This window comes from Benincasa hispida, chromosome 2 (assembly GCF_009727055.1).
Source record: "Benincasa hispida cultivar B227 chromosome 2, ASM972705v1, whole genome shotgun sequence".
Classification (NCBI taxonomy): Eukaryota; Viridiplantae; Streptophyta; class Magnoliopsida; order Cucurbitales; family Cucurbitaceae; genus Benincasa; species Benincasa hispida.
The window spans coordinates 26343595-26355392 of NC_052350.1; the positions used below are offsets into that span (position 1 = coordinate 26343595).

General features: G+C 35.4%; 1 long non-coding RNA gene across 1 annotated transcript; it reads left to right on the plus strand.

The window, feature by feature from the left end:
• The first annotated feature begins 8124 nt into the window (after positions 1–8124).
• On the plus strand, positions 8125–11436 carry LOC120071299. The gene is made up of 3 exons (XR_005480202.1): positions 8125–10965; positions 11051–11139; positions 11222–11436. It is a non-coding gene; the product is annotated as an uncharacterized LOC120071299 (long non-coding RNA).
• The last annotated feature ends 362 nt before the right edge of the window (positions 11437–11798 follow it).

The window sequence follows — 11798 nt, forward strand, 5'->3', positions numbered from 1 at the left end:
TGCAAATAATGTAAAATTACTGTAACTCCCTTCAACATTTCAAAAATCACAACCCTTGGAAAATTGACAAAAATGACCTTTTTTTTAGTTTGTTTTGTATTTTTGACCTATTTTTGAAAACCAAGTTTTTTTTTACCTCCTTGATGATGAAAATGATGTAAGCATAGAAAATTTTGGTTATACAATTACTCTTATGCCCCTTATTAAATTTTTACTTTCAATTTCAACAACCAATCTACCAAATTAATTCACCAAAAATTCTCCACTACAAAAATTTATTCACAAAAAATTAGTTCATCCAAAATTAATTGACAAAAAATTATTCACATTCTAACACAAAAAATTACCCACAAAAATTAATTTGTTTACAATCCCACAAAAAGTTCTCTTCACCAAATTATCTTTGGAAAGAAAAGTCTTTCATCAAGTACAAAACTTGTATTTCACGAAGTTGTAATTTTGTACACTCCGTAAGAAGGTATGTATTTCATTTTGTATGTATTCAATAGTTCGATAATTTTTGGAAAAATTGACAATAATAAATGACCTTTTTGGAATTTGATTTTTCATGTCAGAATTCATTTGTTTGTATATATGTTTGCTTGGTTGATTGTTTCTCTTTTTTTTATAATGCTTTGCATTTGATAGTTATAAAAAAATGAAAAAAATAGCATTTTTTTAAAGATACTCGGACGGGCTTCATCGGATATTCACTAAGTAGAAAGAAATGAGTTAAAATTACTCGGTTGGATTTCACTGGGTACAAAATAATTGTTGAAATAAGTTTGATACCTGATCGGGCTTCACTGGGGATGAAGGAAATTGATTGAAATCACCTAGTCGGGCTTCACCAGGTATGAAAGAAATTGATTGAAATCATCCAATCTTTTTGGATTCAGGATAGGAATCGGGCTGAGACTGGTCTGGGGCCCAATAGAGTTAACCCTAACCTGGACGGGCGCACATGGAAAATATGTACATTGTTTTAAGGTCTACGATGGAGGAGAGTTGTAGGGGTTTGACATTGAGGTTAGCACAACGTATAATGAATTCTTGATCGAAGTTTATAAGATAAGTGATATAATTTCATGAGTATAATCTTTTTATAAGATGTATACTTCAATTGAGATCTAAAACCCCTGCATTTGTAATTCGGAATGATGAAGATCTACACACATTCCTCACATGGAAAGAGGTTTCAATAATACCTTTTACGTATCTACGTTTCCAAAATGTTCAAGTAATCAAGGATTTCATCCAAACAATTCATATATCCGATGAATTAAGAAATCCCTTTAGCATCTTGGCTAGTACATTGCAAGATGGAGTCAGATAGTCCATTTTTCCCCACATATTTTAACCCATCACTTACTTTGTGCCTAGTAATTTGACAACTCATAACTTAGAGGATGATGTAGACCAATGTCAACATTTCAATGATTGGTCTTGGAGGGAGAAGGATGATGGAGAGGAACCCAAGATTAATACCCACCATACACCTCATGCAGAAAAACGAACAATTGAAGACTACGGAGACTCGTCACACGTAATGGGTCATGACTTGTCACATCCATCTAGTAGCAAAATCATCATGACAGGGGTCTTATTCTTCTGAAGATGTACAAGTTGGTGACATATTTATATCTAAGAAGGATTTAAAGATGCAGTTATCTATATTAGCAATTAGAGAAAACTTCCAGTTTAGGGTGAAGAAGTCGACCACAACATTATAACACGATTCAATTTAGGGACGGGTGGCTTCATAACACGATTCACAAGCTGAATCTCTTTTTTAGATGGAATGAGTTGCAATGTGATCTTACCTACAACAAATTGTAATAATGAACAAATAATCTAAGAAGCTATAATCATGAAAAAAAAATTAACTCAAAAAACTTAAAAAGGAACACACTACATCTGATCCGAAGACTTCGTCTCTAGTCACTCCATATGGAGGAAAATGTGAGCACGACCATCTCAAAATGCGTGGTATCGCATTGTCATTCAATCTGTTTGCAACGCGACTGGATAATTATAAAATAGTTTCGTATGCTCATACCTATATGAAATGTAGGTGTATTTTAGTAGTGTACTTCAATGAATATTCAATAAATCGAATTAACTAAATTACCTGAAAAGCACGGGACACCCGTAAATACTGTACATCAATTGTTTTCCATCTGCAATGCCTTTATACACCTCTGCTTTAGCTTTCAATCCTTGTTTGAATTGTGTAATTGTATTTACAATTTTTTTTTGCTCCAGTCCTCATTACAAAATCTATTACAATCATCTATGATCGCTAAATTTTCAAAATTCATTTGTTTTTTCCTCTCTCTACCCATCATGGCAAACTCAATAAAATAAAACAATGCAATTTTCACTGCATCAACATCGTTTTCGAACTCAAGTGATGGAAAAATAGAGTTCAACTTATATGTCTTCATACTCTTATCGTCATTTAGATACTTAGCTCTAAGTCTAACAAAAGAATTTTCTCCCTCATAGTTCTAGTTTGATGTTTCAATCCTGTAATAAGGTTAAACTCTATTTGGTTGAATGAAACCTTATTCCTAGAAGATTAAAACTAATTACATCTCTCCTAGGTTCCTCTACCTCTCGAAGAAAAATATAGTGAATTAGTAGTCTATTAAAGATGATGTTTGTGTCAAGGAGAGGACCAAAACATAGCTAATTGTGTCAGAGTTAGTTTTTTCTTAATTTTAGGAATAAACTTTCCTATATGGGAACAATATGAAAGGGCTGCAGGAAAACAATCGTTAGGATGAAACTCCATTGCTAGTTTCATTATAACTTACATTTTTAATCAAATAAATAAATTAAAAGTCAACACAACAATGAGTTGTAATCAAATATATATATATATATATATTGTACCTAACTGGACTGAAGATCGGGCCAAAAAAAGTAAAAAAACCTTCCCGGTCCCCACTCGATCTCACCCCCTTCCTGATCTTGCCCCTTCCCAATCTCGGTCGGACGCCCAGTCCCTCTCTTCTTGCCTAGCCCATAATATTTTTTAAAAAAAAATTGTAAACTTTTGTTTTTTGGCCCGGTCTCACACCCAGTCAGGCTGAAGATTGGGCCAAAAAATAGTGAAGATCATTCCCGGTCCTGCCCCTTTCCCGTCTCGGTCGGGCGTCGAGGCCCCCTCCTCTTCTCGCCCACATAATATTTTCTAAAAAAATATGTAAGCTTCTTTTTTTTTATCCGATCTCATATCCGGTTGGGCTGAAGACCGAGCCAAAAAATAGTAAAGCATTCTTCCCGATTTCGCCCCCTACTCAGTCCTACCCCTTCCCCCTTGTCATTTCATTATTCTCGCTTTCCCGTTCATACCCGGTTAACAACTCCATTCATTCGGTCGGTTTAACACCGGGTGCCAATCTTCCCCCAAATAGGTCTTTTCATTAGCCCCGCTCAGTCATGTACCCGGTCAGCATAGTATGAAGCCCGACCGGGTACCTTTCCTCAACACCTTGTTACCCCATCAATTATCATTTTGCGCCCGGTCGGTCTAGTGTCGAGCGCCAATCATTTCCCCCTTTGTCTTACTATTAGCCTCGCCCGGTCACATACTCGGTCACCCCCATATGAAGTCCGACCTGGTAGAGACTGATTTCCAAAAAAATGGTTCAATATTTTTGGGAAAAAAATGATTTTAGGCCCACAAATTGTTCAGAAAACGCCAACCAAGATGTTCTAAGGAAAAAAAAACTAACATCAACATAGATCTAACATAGATTTAAAACAATCATTTTATAACATTTAAAATAAACTAACATTGAGCCAAAAAAAATGAAAATCCATACATGATTAGATGAAAAATCCTAAATAATTTTCAAATGAAAAGGAAAATGGCAAAAACTCCCGAAATGTAGTCGAAATCAAGGTAGAAAATGGTAGCAATCGAGTGAGAAAATTGAAGGCAAAATGGAAAGGTCAAACAAGTAGGTTGAGAGGGTTTGTGACTTTTGAAATCTTGAAGGGTTTTACAGTAATTTTACATTGTTTGCAAAATTGTGGGGTCAGAAAAACAATGTTTTTAAAAAGGGTCTAAATTTCAAAACCAAAACTCCAAATAGGTCATTTTTGTCAACAACCCCAAACCTTCCCAACCTACTTGTTTGGCCTTTCCATTTCTCTCTTCCATTTTCTCACTCGATTGCTACCATTTTCTACCTCGATTTCGACTACATTTCGGATTTCCTTGCCATTTTCCTTTTCATTTGAAGATTATTTTGAATTTTTCATCTAATCAGGTATGGATTTTCATTTTTTCGCTCAATGTTAGTTTATCTCAGATGCTATAAAATGATTGTTTTAAATCAATGTTAGATTTGTGTTGAATGTTAATTTTTTTCCTTAGAACATCATGGTCCACGTTTTCTGAACAATTTGCGGGCCTAAAATTAATTTTTTTATAAAAAAAAATCGAACAATTTTTTTTCAAAAATCGGTCTCTACCCAATCGAGCTTCATACAAGGGTGACCGGGTATGTGACCGGATTGGGCTAATGGTAAGACGAGGGGGGAATGATTGGCTCCCGATGTTAGATCGATCGGGCACAAAATGAGATTTGACCAGTTAATAAGGTGTAGGGGAGGGGTACTCGATCGGGCTCCATACTATGCTGACTGGGTACGTGATCGACTGGGGCTAGTGAAAAGACCTATTTGGGGGGAAGATTGGCGCGCAGTGTTAAACCGGCGAGGCGAATGGAGTTGTTGACCGGGTATGGGCAGGAAAGTGGGGATAATGAAAGGATGAGAGGGAAGGGGACAGGACTGGGGAGGGGGTGAGACCGGGAAGAATTTTTTTACTGTTTTTTGGCTCGGTCTTCAGCCTAGAAGGGTATGAGACCGGGCCAAAAAATAGAAGCATACATATATTTTTTAAAATATTATGTGCAAGGCGAGAAGAAAAGGGGGACTGGGCGCCCAACCGGGACTAGGAAGGGGTAGGACCAGGAAGGGAGTGGGATCGAATGGAGATCGGGAAGGATCTTTACATTTTTTTTGGCCCGATCTTCAACCCAACCGAGCCAAAAAATAGAAGGTTATAATTTTTTTAAAAAAATATTATGGGCCAGGTGAGAAGAGGAGAGGGTCTAGGCACCAGATTGAGACTGGGAAGGGGCAGGATCGAGAAGGTTTTTTTTTTACTATTTTTACCCGGTCTTTAACCAGACTAGGTATGAGATTGGGCCAAAAAACAGTAGCTTATAATATATATATATATATATTTTCTTTTTAAATATTTTGACTCATTGTTGTGTTGACTTCTAGTTTATCTATTTGGTGAAAAATGTAGGTTATAATTAAAGTAGAAATGAAGTTTCATCATAATGATCATTTTCCTGCAGCCCTTTCATGTTGTTCCCATATAGGAAAGACTATTCCTAAAATTAAGAAAAAACTAACTCCGAAACAAACATCTTTTGGCCCTCTCCTTGACACAAACATCATCTTCAATGGACTACAGATTCATTATATTTTTCTTCGAGAGGTAGAGGAACCTAGGAGAGATGTTATTAGTTTTAATCTTCTGGGAAATAAGGTATCATTTAGCCAAATAGAGTTTAACCTTATTGTAGGACTGAAACATCAAACTAGAACTGTGAGGGGAAAAAATTCTTTTGTTAGACTTAGAGCTAAATATCTAAATGACAATGAGGGTATGAAGGCATATGAGTTGGACTCTATTTTTCCATCATTTGAGTTCGAAAACAATGTTGATGCAGTGAAAATTGCATTATTTTATTTTATTGAGTTTATTATGATGGGTAGAGAGAGGAAAAAACAAACGGATTTTGAAAATTTAGTGATCATAGATGATTGGAATAGATTTTATTATGAGGACTAGAGTAAGAAAATTTTTGCAAATACAATTAAACGTTTTAAACAAGGATTAAAAGATAAAGCAGAGACATATAAGGGCATTGCAGATGGAAAACAACAGGTGTTCAGTCTTTACAGGTTTCCCAATGCTTTTCAGGTAATTTAGTTAATTCGATTTAATGAATATTCATTGAAGTACACCACTAATACACACTTACATTTCATATAGGCATGGGCATACATAACTATTTCATCATTATCCGGTCGCACAAATTGAATGACAATGCGATACCACACATTTTGAGATGGTTATGCTCACATTCTCCTCCATATGGAGTGATTAAAGACGAAGTATTCAGGTCAGATGCAGTACATTCCTTTTTAAGTTTTTTGAGTTAGAATTTTTTCCATGATTATAGCTTCTTAGTTTGTTTATTCATGATTACAATTTTTTGTAAGTAAAGATCACATTGCAACTCATTCTATTTGAGAAGAGATTCAGTTATGAATCGTGTTATCCACCCATCCCTTAACTTGCACCACCTGCATCATTGGAACTACTTCTATCTACAAATGATGACGATGATGTTGGATCTTCAAACACTAAGGAGGTTAATCACAATGATAGTGAACAAAGGTATCACGGGAAGACCAAGAAGAAGCGGAAGAAGTAACGCAAATTGATTATGTTAATAAAAGGTTTTGATCATCGCGTGGAAAGTTTGGAACGTGACCTAAAGAGCATTAAAAAGTACTTGCGACGATTATTGAAGGTAAGAATATATCATTACGATCATTGTTATTTGTTCTCTTCATACATAATTTATCCTATCTAATACCTATGCATGTAGGGAAAAGACGTTTATTACACTAGAAGTGGAGACCATGGAGGTACGAGTGATCATGCTGTGACAAATGATGGTGATGGGGATTGTCATTCTTATGGAGCTCTAGGTGCTATAGATGGTGATATGGTACCTGTGGTTCCAGGTAACGATGTTATAGATAAATGGTTTGGCATTGATGGATGGAAGGACGAGGTATGACCTCGTCGAGAAGTTATCAATCAAAACTATTGATATAATTCTTATTGTTGTTGTCTTCCTATTTAGTATGTAAGTAAATTTATTGTTGTAATTCTTATTAACAATTGAAATTTTATTTTCATCTACTATTGTTCTCCAACTTCATTATTTCTTTGATCGAATAACACTATAATTAACATATAAGTGTAGCCATCATCTATAAGTTCACAAGACCTGGAAAATCTAAATGTAATAAAAGGTCGCAGTGGCCGAATGAGGAAAATTTCTTGGAAATTAACTACACCGTGGAAAGACACAAGGAAGTATGAGAAGAGGCAAAAAAAGCAACAAGAGTATGATCCTCTCGTTGACATACCTGAAGATCTAAACATTAAATTTTAGATGTGGATGGACAACGCAGACCCTGCTGCGATGATGCTTTCGTGCCTGAACAACATGAGAATGGTGACGGTGGTATGTTCATATGTAAATTTTTTGAATATAATGTAACCGGGTCCAAAATGGACATCTTAACACAAGATAGAATGACATATTTTTGTAGACAATATATCATTCAGATTTGGGCAAATAGAGCATTATTTTAGAAGTTCGTAAACTTTTTTGTAATTAATGGTTGAAGTTATGAATGAAAACTTATAGTTGGTGTAGATTGTGTTTGTAATTAATGATAAGGATTTATCATAATACACATTTCCCAGGGTTCATGCAAGTAACGCCAATTCTTGGTTGGATTCATGCAAAAATCATCAAAAGTAACACATTCCTAACTAGGCCCATGCAACTAGGCACCAATTCTTGGTTGGGCTCATGCAAAAAATCATCAAAGTATACTAATTTTCAACTAGGCCCATGCAAGTAGGCGTCAATTCCTAGTCAAGCCCATGCAAAAAACCATCAAAGTATATTAATTTTCGATCGGGCCCATACAAGTAGGTGTCAATTCCTGGCCGGGCTAATTAGGGTTGGCAAAAAAACCCGCGGGGACCCGCCCCGTTTGGGTCAGGGATTCCTTGGTTTGACGAGGGATGGGGCTGTCTCTTATACACATCTAGATGTGTATAAGAGACAGTATATATGTTATAAACTTATCATAAATATATATAAAAAGATCCAAAATGAAAAAGCCCAAAAGCCCAAAATTAAAAAAATAGCCCAAAAATATTTTCCTCTCCTCTTTCCTTTTTCCAAAATATTAAATCTTTTCTTTTGGGTTTTGGCTTTCTTAGTTTCTTTTACTGCTACGACAAGGACAACCCAAAATCCCTAATTCCTAAATCTAAAATCAACACACCTGAGCACCAGCAGCCTTGCCCCAGCCTCCCTCTGCGTCTGTTCCGTCCAGCATCCGCTACCGGCTCCACCAGCGTCCACTTCCAGTTCCAGTCGAGCGTCCCATCCAGGTCCAACGTCCACTTCCAACCGAGCATCGTCCAACAGCTGACTTGCTGAAACACTCTCGTTCAGCTGATTAACCACCAGCGTCCCGTCCAGCCGAACCTACTGCTCCCGTCCAGCTGATAAGTTAAGCAATCCTGAAACACTTCTGTGTTTTCTCAACTCAGCCTCAACTATTTCAGGTAAACATTCAACGCCGCCCGTGTTGTTTTTTTATATATTTTGATTGTTCTAACTTCTATGTTGTTTTTCTTTTGAAAAAAATAGTTTTGTGCTATTTCAAAAGGCAAGATCTATCCGTTCAACTTTCAAGACTTTAAAGTTCAAGCCAGTGCCAGTAAAAATTTTCTTTCGTTCTCTTGTTTGGCCGTTTGATATTTTTGAAAATTATGCTTGAAATTAGTAAATAATATGTTTGAGAAATATGTTTGTGTATGTTTGATTTTTGAATTTTAAGCTTGAATATGTTTGAAAAATATGTTCATGTATATTTGATATTTGAATGTTTTGAATTTTAGGCTTAATATATTTGAAAAATATGTTTGTGTATGAAATTTGAATGTTTTCAATTTTGGGGTTGAACCGTTGAATGCTTTGAATATGTTTGAATGTTTTGAAAATGAAGTCCAAGTCTGAAGAGGGTTTTTCAAATTAAATGTTTGAATGCTTTGAATAGGTTGAAAACAATGTCTTCATCACCTTCTACAAATAAAGATTCTTCAAATCCAATTCCAAGTCTAATCCCAAATCCAACCCCAGATTCAACCCCAAATTCAACCCCAAATTTAACTCCATGCTCATCGAAGGATGATAATTTGAATGTTGATAATTGTGTTATTCTTGATGAGGATATTGAGAAATGATCCTTAAAGAGGAGATTGACATCGGTTGTTTGGAACCATTTTAAGAAACAAAAAAAAAATAGATGGAGTAGACAAGGCGATTTGTAATTACTGCAAACGAAAATTAGGGGGTGAAAGTAAAAATGGAACCAAATATTTGCATGATCATATTAAGATATGCCCATATAAAGGAGAAAATGACATACGACAATCCCTATTGAATCCTAATAGAGAGAAGAACAATACATTGAGTTTATATAACTTCGATTAGGAAACTACAAAAAAAGCATTAGCTAGGATGATAATAAGACATGAGTATCCTCTCTCAATGGTTGAGCATGAAGGTTTTAGGGAATTTTGTAATGTCATCCAACCATTATTTAAGATGGTGTCAAGAAACACAATAAAGAAGAAGATTTTGAAAATTTATGAGACTAAAAAGTTGAAAACCATGGCATTGTTGAATGAGATCAAAGGAAAGATTGCCCTGACAACGGACATGTGGACTTCCAACCACCAAACAAAAGGTTATATGGTTGTCACTGCTCATTTTGTTGATGATAGTTGGGTTTTGCAAAACAAAATAATCAAGTTTATATATGTCCCTTCTCCACACACTTCTGAGATGCTTCATGAAGAAATAATGGAATGTCTGTTAGATTGGAATATTGATCGAAAATTGTCATTAGTAACTGTAGATAATTGTAATACCAATGACTCTATGGTTAATATGCTTGTTGATAGTTTGTGTGAAAACTTAATATTGGATAGGAGTTTATTTCATATGCGGTGTTGTGCTCATATTCTGAACTTGATTGTGAAAGATGAGTTGGCAGTGATAGGAGATGAGATCGAAAGAGTACGTAGTAGTGTGTCTTTTTGGGTGCATACACAAAAAAAGAAAGAGAAATTTGAGGAAACTGCTCGATAGTTGAATGTTTATGATGGTCAGATGTTGAGTCTTGATTATTGTACTAGGTGGAATTCCACCTATTTTATGTTAGCCACTGCATTAAAGTACAAAGCTGTTTTTTATCGACTAAAACAACGAGAACCAAAGTACAAGTGTTTGTCTTTGGATCAAGATTGGGTATTAGCAAAAGAAATATGTGAGAAACTGAAAATATTTCATCACATAACTAAAATATTTTCTGGATCCAAATATCCTTCTGCTAATCTTTTTTCCCCAAAAATTTGTAAATTGAAATTGGTTATTTCTGAGTGGACTAATTCTGGCATTCAAGAGATCAGATACATGGCTTCAAATATGATGTCAAAGTTTGATAAGTATTGGAAGACAATTCATGGGGTAATGGCCATAGCTACAGTTTTAGATCCACGTTACAAATTAAAATTGATTGAGTTTTACTTAGAATTTATGGTGATAATTTTTTTCTTGAAGTGGAAAGGATTAAAAAAATTTGTTCAGATGTGGAAATAGAATATCAGTGGTGAAAGTGATGATTATCACGCTAGAAATTTGGATGGAACCTCACAGAATATCGAATTTGATGATTTTAATGATTATGACTTGTTTGTATCAAATTCCAATAATATGAATCAGAAGCAACAGTTTGATGCATATTTGGATGAACCTGTCTTAGACATTTTGAGTTAGTGGAAATTGAATGGTGTCAAGTATCCAATTTTACAAGAAATTGCAAGAAACATATTAGCCATCCCGTTATCTAGTGTTGCATCAGAGCCTTCTTTTAGTACCTGTGGTAGGATTGTAAGCCCATATCGTAACAAACTTCATCCAAAGATGATAAAGGCTTTAATGTGCGCTCAAAATTGGATTGCAACTGAAGTTTTGACAGGTTAGTTTGTTTATTTTGTTTTACATCTTTCTATCTAATATATTGATAAATATTTTCATTTATTACAAATATTTGACAATGTAAGGTACTAGCATGGGAAAATAAATGGTTACATATTTAACAACTGTTTTAGAAGATGCAGACGATTTTGATGAAGATGGCGTGGTGACTAAGGTGTGTTCAAGGATTAACATTATTTCGTGGTCTAATTTTTTTTTTTTTGTGACATTATTTGTTTATTACATTTTAAATGTAGGAATGAATACAACTAAGGATGGGATGATGCCAAGAAAGGTGAAAGATTTGATTGTGAAGTCGTTGAAGAGAGAAGGACGAGTTTTGTTGAATTTTAAGTTGTATACTTATTTGAATGTATAAGACGTTTGCCTTTAATTGACTTTCTTATTCAAACTTTATTGAATTTTAAGTTGTAAAGTTATCTAATGGATTTGTTAGCTTTTAAATTGTCAATTGATTGTCAATTAAAATAGTCTATTATTTTTTGTTCATTTGTTGTGCATTAGTCAAATTTCAAATAAAATCACTTGAATTAAAAAACTAGGTATTCGATAAACTTTTTTAATAGATTTTTTGTAGACTAATCAAATTTTAACTAAAAAAAATGGGGAATCCCCACAAAGAATCCCCGCAGGGAATCCCCACAGAGAATCCCCACGGGGAAACGGGGAATGGGGCCCTGCGGGGACCCCGTTTCCCCGACGGGGAATCCCCACTCCCGTCCTCGTCTTCAAATGGCGGGGACGGGGGCGAGGATGGGGGACAATTTCCCCCACAGGGCCGGGGACGAGGGACGCCCCCCCGCCCTGCCCCGG